The 11,401-nt window shown below is 40.0% G+C and overlaps 1 long non-coding RNA gene across 1 annotated transcript; it reads right to left on the bottom strand.

The window, feature by feature from the left end:
* Positions 1 to 1,394: 1,394 nt before the first annotated feature.
* Positions 1,395 to 11,186, bottom strand: LOC108962673 (uncharacterized). The gene is made up of 3 exons (XR_001991361.3): positions 11,118 to 11,186; positions 3,421 to 3,470; positions 1,395 to 1,475 (listed from the first exon to the last, which is right to left on the bottom strand). It is a non-coding gene; the product is annotated as an uncharacterized LOC108962673 (long non-coding RNA).
* Positions 11,187 to 11,401: the final 215 nt, after the last annotated feature.

Below are 11,401 nucleotides of genomic sequence, written 5' to 3'. Positions count from 1 at the left end.
GTTTCTCTTAAAGCAGATAATCTTTAAAGGGGAAAATTCATGTTGATTATAGCTGAATGTACACAGCCATTAAAGTATTAGAAACAGAGTTACTGGGTAAAAGCAGAACCCAACAAAATCCTTTTGCAAACTACAGAGTTACTAAGGTACATTCCTGTACATCATTATGGATCTCCAAGACTTAAGAAACTTAAGGAAAAACACAAAATATTTTACCCTGAATGTTATCTTTAAGAATTAACTTTCTTCATTTTGTCTTGGTATTCTTACTTTGTGTCTCCAAGAAACGCTGCTAGGTATCTTTGCATACTCTCCATCTATTTGTTCAGCACTGAGCAGTTTACTTCCCCAGGTTTTGCCATATTCCTTAATAATCATATTTCTTCTTCTGGATTGTTTGTTCATCCTACAAGCAACATATAGGGGTTTTTTTGTGGCTCCAAATCAACAGATGCTGGGCTCAGACTGAATCTGCCAAATTACTCTTTGGATTACCTTGTCAAGAATTATTTAGCTGAGGCTGGATAAAATGATTTTGGCTAGGACTCATTTTCAACATGTGTCATAGTCCAGAATGAAAACTCCTTTTGTAGAGGGCCAGTATTCAGGGAGTTTTGAATCAATTGCAGTAGCTATTAGGTCAGATCACTTTCTTTGACTTTGGTCCCAGATCCTGTTTTATACATGCTTTCCATAAAATCAGTGCTCTTCATGCCCTTTCCCAAGAGCTTAAGACAGGTCATAATACTTTTGGATGTAGTAAATACAGACTCTTACAGCCTCTGATCCAGCCCTCAGACAAGGACCTAAGCTCAGTCTCATGATTAGTACTCTATCCAAAACTCAGATCACTGCACCTGCAATTGTGACTGATCTCTGCCTTACTGCTATGGATAAGGACTGCTCTCTGCAAAACAGAAAATTTTAAACAAAATAATCAGCAGGAATTACATTATCTATTTGTAGGCAAAATAACTTGCTAACTATGTTGATAAGCCAATCTTTCATAAAGGGACCTTATCTCATTGAGACTACAGCCTGGCTATCTTATCCCAGAGTCCAAAACAACTGACATGAATGTTTCCTTGTATAATCCACTGCCTGGCACGTGTCTTTTGCCAGACTTCAAAGTTCAGGGGCATCTTCTCTCTTATCTCAAAGAATGTCAATATAAAAAACTGGCTAGGCCAACATCTGATTCAAGCCACTGACCTCCCAAAGAGCTGTACTTTGAATTCTGCTGTTTATCATGCTGCCAGCTCAGAGGAGCAGCCATGCAGGACAGGCTGATGCACCAAGGGTTCCTCATTTGTACCCATATGAAGACAACAACTGCTTGTGCAGATACAAACCAGCGTAGGAGCAAGAAAGGGAATTACTTACCTTAAAGCTGCTGTGGATCTTGATGTCATCAATGTTGAGTTCATGGTTAACCCTCTCTGCCCATTTTCTTGCTCCCTCCAAAAGCATCAGACCTGAATTATGAAGGAGTAAGGATCAGATGGATCCAAATTTTTTCACCTCTGCTTATAAACCTGAGGAAGTGTAGCACACACAGTTGGCAGTACCAGGTTAAAGGTTCCTCTGTCACACAGAGGAGATGCTTGTACATCTGTAGGGTCATCCTGGACCCTGATGCCTGCTAGATCACTGCTGTCTTTTTCTAGGGGAAGAGTAAAATTCCACAGCAAAGCACAGGAGTCATTCTGCAAAAGCAAAATAAATCAGCATAGGAAGAAAATATTGTTTTAAAGGGTAAAGGATGGGGACACAGGATTTTTGCAGTTTGATGGATGACTTGTTTTATTTGGCTCTGCATACTACTGGTATTTTCTCCATCTAAAATTTACACTGAAATTTTTTGTCAGTAACTTTTTGACACTATCAACACCAGTAATAAAGTTGATAAAATCCTAATCTTTCAATCAATCTTTCTCAGTCCCCATTATTTCTGCTACCAAGGGGCAAAGAGCAGGCTTACAACTACAACCCTTGCAATTTTCTTACTTTTTGGAGCTTGTGAACTTTACCTCTGTTTTTTTTCTCTGAGTTGACATGAGGGTGAGTCATATGATTCCTGTTTCTGTTTTCTTTTTCCAGCTGTTCCAGGTTTGCTGGAAATGATTCACATGACCATAGACATGTTCTTGTGGCTTGCTAAGAGGAAATTTGCAAATTAGCTGTTTCAACGTGCTCTTTTTAAAGGGAATTAATTAATTCTCCTGCCTCACAAATACATTGGGAAAGGGACAGACCAGTTTCTCTGTGTGGGTAGATCACCAAAGTATGCCAAATCTTACCAAAGTTGTTAGGTATCCATATAATCCTTGCCATCATTTGTACCTCAAAGGATGCAGAGAAGAGAATCAGTGATTTTTGATGCTGTCATAGGAGAAACTTGGACTCAATTGATGTGTAAATCCTCAACACTAGTCCTACAGTAATTGAAACAGTTAGGAAATATCACTCTTTTAGCTGTCTCTGAATGTGCTGGACTCAAGTTTTCAGCTGGCAATAATTTTTCCTTTCTATTGGGTGCCATGGTCAGTTAGACAGCAAACAATACCTTTTTTTCTTTGTTAACAAGCTTGTCAGCATGAAAAAAGGCCTCATTTTAAAACTAAGACTTATCTATTTGTCTCTAAAATGTGTTTTCCAGTTCTGGAGGACAGAACCATAAGCTGAAAATCCTTTTTTATTTTGTCATCTTAGGACCTGCTGGCATATATTGTATTTATGGACATTTCACAGTAAATAAACTACTCATAACATTTGATTAAAAAAAAAAAAGTCAGTGTTCTGGCCAGACTCAGTGCAGCAGTGAAAAAGAGACAAACAAGAGCAAAACCAAACTTTCAAGGATGAAAATGCTTCTGGTACAGTCTGGGTGATGAGATTTGAAAAAAAATGCCCATTTTTGTAACCTGATGAAGTCTTTTAGGGTTTGTTGTTTTGAGGTTTCTGTTAGGACTTTTTTTTATTTTTTGGTCAGTACAGGTCTGGTTTTTGGGGGACAAAAAGTGACTTACTAAATCATGGTTCCTCCTTCCTGCTCCTTCCTTTTCCCCCGGCTCTGGGGATTTATGACAGCTGCCTTTTAAAATTTGCTCTGTTTGGAAGTTATATATAGATTACTTGCTGGAAGTCTTTAATAATAGGAGCCACAAGAAATGAACTTTTGAAAAATATTCACTTTATATTTGTTCTTATACAAATAAGGACAATGTTTGTTGTTGGTTAAGAACTTTTGTTTCAGTAGCAAATTAAATACTTTGAATTTGAATATTGAATTAAGACTGTCCAGCCTCTTGCCTCTCCCCTCTTCCATTCATACCATGCCTGTGGGAAATAATTGCCTTGTGTTCAAAATGGTGCTATCTTCAGCTACAATGACAAATTATTTTACTTATAGGAACATACCTCATCTGGAACATGTCCAGACAGAAGTAATCTGTTGGAATCACAGGAATCTGTTGTATAAAAAAAACTGTGTTATTTGGGATAATATTTATCTTTTACAGATAATTGAAAAGGTTAATAAAATTGAGGACAGTCAAAGCTTCCATCCATCCATCCATCCATCCATCCATCCATCCATCCATCCATCCATCCATCCATCCATCCATCCATCCATCACCATCCACCATCCATCCATCCATCCACCCATCCACCACCATCCACCATCCATCCATCCATCCATCCCCATCCATCCATCCATCACCATCCATCCATCCATCCACCACCCCCACCCACCCACCCACCCACCTGCCTCTCTGCCTTAACAACATATGAACCTGCTGGGCAGTTTCAACCCAGTTTCACAGAAGGTCAGTGATGTCAAAGACAATTAATACTCTTCAGATTTGGCACACTTGGGTAGAGCTGGGGACCTGGAATGGCCTCAGACACAGCATGCAGACATTAGCTTAGGCAAATAGGGACGTTACAGAAGTAGGGGAAGTAGTTTAAGGAATTAATGGCTGGAAACCATGGGAAAGAAGTTCTTTTATTGGTCCTGTGGTTCATGAACATATTTTTCTATGGACTTCCATATCTTCAAAATTTTTTAGGCAGGGCCCCTGCTTGGTTTTTTTTTTATTATTCTCCTTCCCTATACAACCCTAATTAACTCCCAGAGAAAGCTTAGGCAAAAAAAGGAATAGGTGGTATCTTTAAAGACTGGACAAGAACTTATATACAGCAGCAAGAAAAGTGTGGATAGCAAATGATACCTGCACAAGACTGCCTTACTTCTGCCATTTCTTCCCTTATATGTGTTTGATGCTCGAACCTCAGAAACCATACTTTTACACATACACAGATGGGAGCTGCAGGACTATGAAAGTGTGTAAGGCATTTCTCACTGCAGCTTCATTCCTGCAACTGAGAGTTTGAAAAACAGAGTTCTTGGCATTGTCTTATTAGTTAGTTGCTAAATTTGGCCTATTTTAAATTCACAGTTCAACCATGTTATTTGAAAGCAGGAAACAATTACTGAATCCACTTTTAGAAAAGCCTAAATGATAGCAAGGCATATGAAGTACAACAGCTTTTTTGTGTTGATGCAGATGGGTCCTGAGTTTGAGAACTTATTTATTTTATGGATTTCAAATAACACTATTAATGCCTTACATTTTGACAGAATTTAAGAGACAGGGGTTCATTCATTTCAGCAGACTGGCTTATGGATACCAAAAGGGTAAAAAATTTATTTGTGCAATTTTTTTTTCCAGTATTCCTTGTTCTTACAGGAAAAATATGATAGTTGTAAATATATAATTTCTTAATTCAGGAACTGGGAGATAATTGACTGAAGAGAAAGTCACACAAGGTACCTGTAGTTAATCAGTGTTAAAATATATGAGCCCAGTGGGAATGGCAGGTCTGTAAGCAGGAGGGAAACCTCCAAGCTGCACATGCTAAATACACTTGTATGAAAGCAGCTGCTAGCTGCACAAATGTTTGTGCTTGCCATTCTCTTCATATATGGGTATGCACACCTCCTCATCTACAGCCATTAATTAGGAAAAAAGTCATCCTGAGGAAAGAAGATGTCTAAGGTCCTGGATCAATGTTCCAGACAAACACAGACAGTCCCAGTTCTCTCAGGCTCTGGGCTCCCGGGGTCCAGGTCACTGTGACAAATTTGACATATGCTAATGCAGGTCTGGAAGCCTAAGGTAGAAATTTGCATCTGTGCATGACTAGGGCAGGAATTAAAAAATACCAAGAGGATGACACAGAGAAAAGAAGGAGTAATATGCTGGTGCAGGAAGTATCCAAGTAGATCAAGCATAACACCTAGGATATATTGGAGGTGCTTTATTGACTACATGGATTAATTTACTAAAAATCCTTTTAAGCCCTATTGTGGCTGAGGGATTTGAGTCAATTTGCTGACAGAAAGAATGAAAAAAACATCATTTAATGGCAACAAAATCAGGTGTGTCTCAGAGATTTGGTGTCACCCATGGTGTTGCATCCTGGGATCTAGCTAGGAAAGGTTGGTTTGAATAGCACACTAAGCATCACCCAGGACTTTTGGCTTAAAGTTTCCCAGTAAATCTCGTCTTGTCCTCTGCAACCTGGAGCCCCACTCAGAAGTTATTTTCCTCTTCTGGAAAATAAGGTTTTGCTGCTCTGTTTTCCACTTGCAGAAACCAGCATAACATGGGAGGGAATCATACAGGAAATGAAGACAATGTTTCCTGATTTGCTTAAGGTGAAGAAAGCGTAGAGGGAATAATTGACAAAGGAAAGGAGAAATTGTGAATGGAAGAGACATATCAAGGCACTCACTTAAACACTTGATGGTTTTAACCCTCTGTGAAATTTCAGATGGGGATCTGAAAGCAAGAGAGCCCGCTACCTGCAGCCAGGTCAGTACTTCATCATTTCTAATGAGGTGGGATCACGGAAGTAGACAGAAACTGACTGCTCCTCCATGGAATCTAGCAGGCAAGTAAAATCCACAGGAGTTCCTTACAGTTCATAAATACAGCTAGGCTACAAACCATGATTTAAAGGCCTTTGAAATCCTGATTATCCAGGCATCTCCTGTGATAAACTGCCACACAATTTAATTATCTTCTGCAGTATCAATTTAGTGTGATCCCTCGAGACATGTCATTGAACTCCTGTCTTCACACTTAGCAAATGGATCTGTTACATCCTCTTCAGCCCTTTGGACACAGAGGAGTGGCACCTTCAGCTGCCACATGCCCCACTGAAGTGCCAGACACCAGCAGTGAGCTTTGACAGCTTGTCCATGATGCTGTTTTTAGGGGTTTTTTTGCATCTGTGCCAGCTGTGAGTCCTGTGTCCCACTGAAGAGCAGAAACCAAAAGACAGGGAGACTTGCACCGCCTGCTCTTTGCCTTCTTCCTTGGTGCAAGCTCCTGTCCTGCCTGGAAAAGTTTCCAAAGGGAGAACACTTCCACCTCCTTGCCTTGTATAACCCAATGGTGGCTATGGAATGAATCTAGGAAAGCATTCAAAGATACTTTCAGTTTAGCAAGGCTTCATTCCCACATGTTTCACAGGCACCAGGGCTCCTTTTTTTGATCCCACAGTGCAGCTGCATAGCTGGTATGCAACAGCCTCCTTAAATTTTGTGATGACAGGAGCTTACCAAGTCTTGTGTAAACCCATAAGAATAGCACATGTAGGCAGCATTGAAGATTAAAGCAATGCTGAACAAAAAATATCCAAACCCCACACTGGCCCTTAGCTTGCAACAGACCAAGGAAAAAAACATAGGGTGAACACACTCAATAACAGAATGCCTGGGATTACGACTCCAGAAGAGTGAATGAGAAACCTCAAAGTTTTCTGTTGTGGAGAGGTTTATGAAGAAACCTTACCTCTGAGCAGGCCAAACTTCTCAACAGCTTGGCTCCAGACCTGGTGCTGTGGCTCAGACTTATATTTGCTTATTGCAGGGTGTTGTTCTGAGAGAATTCTGCTTTTCTGAGGTCCTTGCCAAGCTCAAGGTTATCCTTTAATCTTGCAGTGCAGGTTAATTCTGCCTGTCTGGAGGGCAGTGCCCCAGCTGCACAGCAGGTGCCCTGCATGTATGCTTGCTTCAGATATAAAAGTTGCACAGACTCCTGCTGGGTTTTTAAGAAAACCTGAACCTCCCTATAAGGGGAGCAAAGCCAACACTCGCTAGAGAAATCATTATTAACAACCAAGGTCAGCAGGAGCTCAACAAAAGAATTTTCACCTTTCCAAAATTCAAATGCCAGATCCCTGGAAACAACTGAACAACACTCAAGGAAGTGATGCTGAGCAAGCTACCCATCAGCTCTGGGTCTGCAGCAAGCAGATGGATGCAAGGAGATGGGTGCATTAGATCTGCAAAGTCAGCACTGTCCTGTCCTCTTGCTTGATTAATTCCTGTAAGGGAATCCTTCTCCTTGTACAGTTTTAAAGGCAGTGTCTTTTTCACTAAATTATTATTAGCATTAAAAATAATATCTTAAAAGACCCTCTCACCCAAGCTCTGTCTTACACAGCTTTCAGAAAATTATTTAAGTTTGCTATGTTCCATCAGTATGAAGCACAACTTGCTCAAGTGCACAAAGAGTATAGCAAGGAGAAAAATCATTTATGTGAGGGAAGCAGTCAATTACTCCATTGATGTGTGCTGCTTTATAGGGTTTTCACTGCCAGTCAGTGTCACAGCTTTCCAACTCTTTTTACAAACCAGTGCACATCATTTCATGCAGTTCAACTGATTTTAGCCTGGCAGCAGTCTGTAAATAAAGCTGTCCCTTGTCAAACAGTTAACTCCTTTCCCTTTGCACATCACCTCTGAATATTGCCAGAGAAACCAGCCACCAGCAGTGGTTACTGGCCCAGACAGGCACCAGAAGGCAATCTGATGATCTCCATTTCATGTTAAAATGCAGCTGGAGAAGAAGCTGGGAGCCGTCTCAAAGCAGAACAACATTCACAGTATCCTCTGGAGCCTTGGAGCAGGAGGTAAGCTCTGATTACTTGGTGCAAAGTTGAGTTAGTTTCAAATGTCAGGACTGCAGAGGGATTGGGGGTGCGGGTTTAGTGTGATGGGTGGTTCCGTTTCAGTTTTGGGGGGTTTTTTATTATTTGAAGTAGCAAAGCAAGGACCAATATGATGTGAAAACAGCAGCAGTCTCATCACACTGACATTGATTTTATCTGCACTTTGTTGCAGTTTTGTCTTCCTCTTAGTTTTAGAAAATGTTCCTGTTCAGCAAATAAAGATACAACCATGTAAGTTGTTGAATACCCTCCCACTTGCAGTCGGAGCTCTTGAAGCTCTGAAAACACCTCCTGTTGCACCAGAGACTTCTGGTTTTGCATCCTGACACAGGCTCTGGCAAAGGCTGTGCTAGAAACAGGAGATTGTTATGTCCCTCAGACACAGAAAAAGAAAAAATAAAAGCAACATTCAACCAGCGCATCCTCAAGAGGATCTTGCTTCAGTGAAATGGTGCTGGAAACTCCTAAAAGCTTTGCAATGTCCTATCCAGCTGGGAAATGCACTCACTGCTCAGGAGACAACTTAGTTCATTCATGCTGTACTGCAACATTCATATTTTTCCAGCTCAGTGACTCTGATATGCAGACATGGGTAGAGACAGAGTTGAGAAGAAAGACATTTCAGCTTTTTCCTCCAGGCTTTTAGCTCTAAGACAACATTATTCCATGATTAGGTTACTGCTCTCCAGACCTAGCTGTTATTTTTGAATCTGCCCTTTTCCAGGTTTCTGATATCAACTAGTTACTAAAATTCAACATACCTCTGTTTCCTCAACTATAAAATGGGGGTGAAAACCACTTTTAAATCTAAAAGCAGAATATTTTTGAAATGCCGGGTGTTTACCTATCAATGACTCTGTGGGAAGATAAAGTATGCCCATTTCACAGGCTACTACCTTGTATTTGGACCTGTCCTCTCTCCAAATTCAAAACAGAAGGTTGTGACTGGGTAAACAGTTTTTATTGCATCCACCAGGAAACCTGCTATCAACACTTCTATTTAGCTGTTTGGATCCAAACCATCAAAAGCTTTGTCCTGTAGGTCTGCACTTAGAGTTTTCCAACAATTCAACAGATTTATTTCTTCCTTAAAGTAACTCCACATAGAAGCATGTCCTTAAGGTTCACATCTTTCACTGAAATCAATCAACAGTATAGGATCAGGGCCTAGTAAACTGCTTTAGAGATGCTTCATAGATTGATTTGCTCAGGCAAACAGTTATTTGATTTAATATAGAGAAATGTCCTGTCCCATCTCAATTCACACAGTTCCAGAGGGATGTCACAAGAAAATATTGTCCTCCTTGGAAGAGAAATAGAAAACATAATTCATTTTATTTCTTTCTAGTTAGAAACTCGTTTCTGCCCCTGACTCAAATTTTTCCTGAGGTCTGCAGGGAGAGTCAATTGAAGCACAGGCTCACCTCTGCAGTGTGAGCAGAGATATCCTTGGAAAGGGAATGACGAGCTGCTCCTATAATCCAAATACAATCCTGACCTGAAGGGAAGAAGTCAGAGGATAGATATTTGCTCAACTCCATCAGCTGATAAACATAAAAAAAATTTCTCTCTCAGTATTTTATGATTCATGGTAGTTGATTTGAGGAAAAAAAAAATAAAATTGCACCAAGCATAGAAAAAAAAATAATCAAAATTTCTGTGCAACATAGGAATGAAGAAATGACAGTTGTGTTGCTAAAACACAAGTAACACCATTTAAATGTGCCTTGCAAAGGCAGATGAGCAAACAAACTCCCCTTTACTACATAAGGTATTAATACCTTTTTCCTGAAGGGATTTTCCTTAAATTTTTGAGGTTCAAAATTATCATGCCTTTACTTTTCCCTATGATGAGCAAAAATTTGTCCTTCTGCCCAAAACAAGACAAAACCAGTCCAACTGGGGATTTCTACATATATTTAGATCAATTTTATTACAAAATTAGAGAAAAGGGATGAAATTTAAAAGCGTCAAAAGAGAAACTGAATGTTCCCATAGTTTGCAGCCTATTTAAGACATGCATGTTGAGCTTTTGAACTACTGCCCCAAGTTAAATGCCTCTGCATCTGCCCATTTGACCAGTGGTTTAGGGAGAGCTAGGATGGAAAAGGATTTTATGAAGTGTAGCAGACAAGGAAGAACTGAAAATCCTAAGATGAAATAATATAATATACATTGTTATAGAATAATTTAAAAGTGCAATCAGCAGAGGCATTATTTGATGTGGTGGACAAGGGAAAGTTTTATGTTCTATTATAAGCTAAAAATCAATGCAGAGAAGTCACAAGAATGTCGTTATGACAAAGCTAACAGCCGGATCAAAAAAGACAAAGACAGTGTTTTGAAAACTGAGGAGTTAATTCCTTGGGTGATCATTTACCTGTAAACTGTCTCACAGCACTGCTGAATAGTGTTGCTTCATAAAATGCCTTAATTCTGGAAAACTTATGCAGAAATTAATGAGCTTTACAGATGAATATTTGCAATTTAAAAATCCAATAGATAACATTTTCTAATCCAGCCTGCCTCTTTATGCCCACAATCTTTCTTCTGCTTTATCAGAAGCAAAAAGAAATTAGAGAGCCTGCCAAGACTTAACTTGCTCAGCAGGCTGCAGACATTAGCATCAGCCTTGTAAGAAAATGCTTATGCTGGCCTTATCTAGGGAAGGTTAGCTCCCACAGGGACTGGGTAGCAACAGCTCCAGCACTTATTAAAGGCATAAGTTTTCAGTTCCTAGGACTGCCTCACAAAACAAATGAGAAAATCCAACTTATAAGAAGCCAGCAAACACCACAAGCTGATACCTTCAAGGCTTCCTGGCCTCGTGCTCAGGAGCACAAAGGTCAATTGGCAAAGCAGCGTTCGGCAGACTGCATCAGAAAATCTTCTTAATGTTTTTAGGAATGGTTTGAGTCTCTTTCATAATGACACTTTAATTTCAAGTCCTTAAAAAAAAAAAAAAATGGCAAACAAGAAACCAAACCACAACACACACCCCAGCAGTAACAGGGAAGGTGTTCCAAAAAAGGATACTGAAGGTATTTAGCATCAGAGTAAGATGTCTGTGGCATAGCTCAGCTCTGCCTTACCCTGTGGCATCCAGAACACGTCTGGTTTTATCGGGTTTTTTTCCACAACTTGTCTCTTGGCTCCCTCAGCCATCACAGCTCTGTATTTACACAGCTGCTTCTGAAGCTGTAAGTCAGCACAGAGATTGTTGCACAAACAAACGGAACATGTGGATCCTGCCAAATATCACTTACCCCAGTTTTCCTCCTCCTTCTTAAGCATTTTATGTTTTGGCACTAACAGACTCCCTGAAAATTAAAAAGAAAGTGCTTTGTGCTATGTGTCATGTATAATACATATCTGG

The sequence above is a fragment of the Serinus canaria genome, chromosome 2, assembly GCF_022539315.1.
Source record: "Serinus canaria isolate serCan28SL12 chromosome 2, serCan2020, whole genome shotgun sequence".
Lineage (NCBI taxonomy): Eukaryota > Metazoa > Chordata > Aves > Passeriformes > Fringillidae > Serinus > Serinus canaria.
This window is presented reverse-complemented; position numbering and strand designations above follow the sequence as displayed.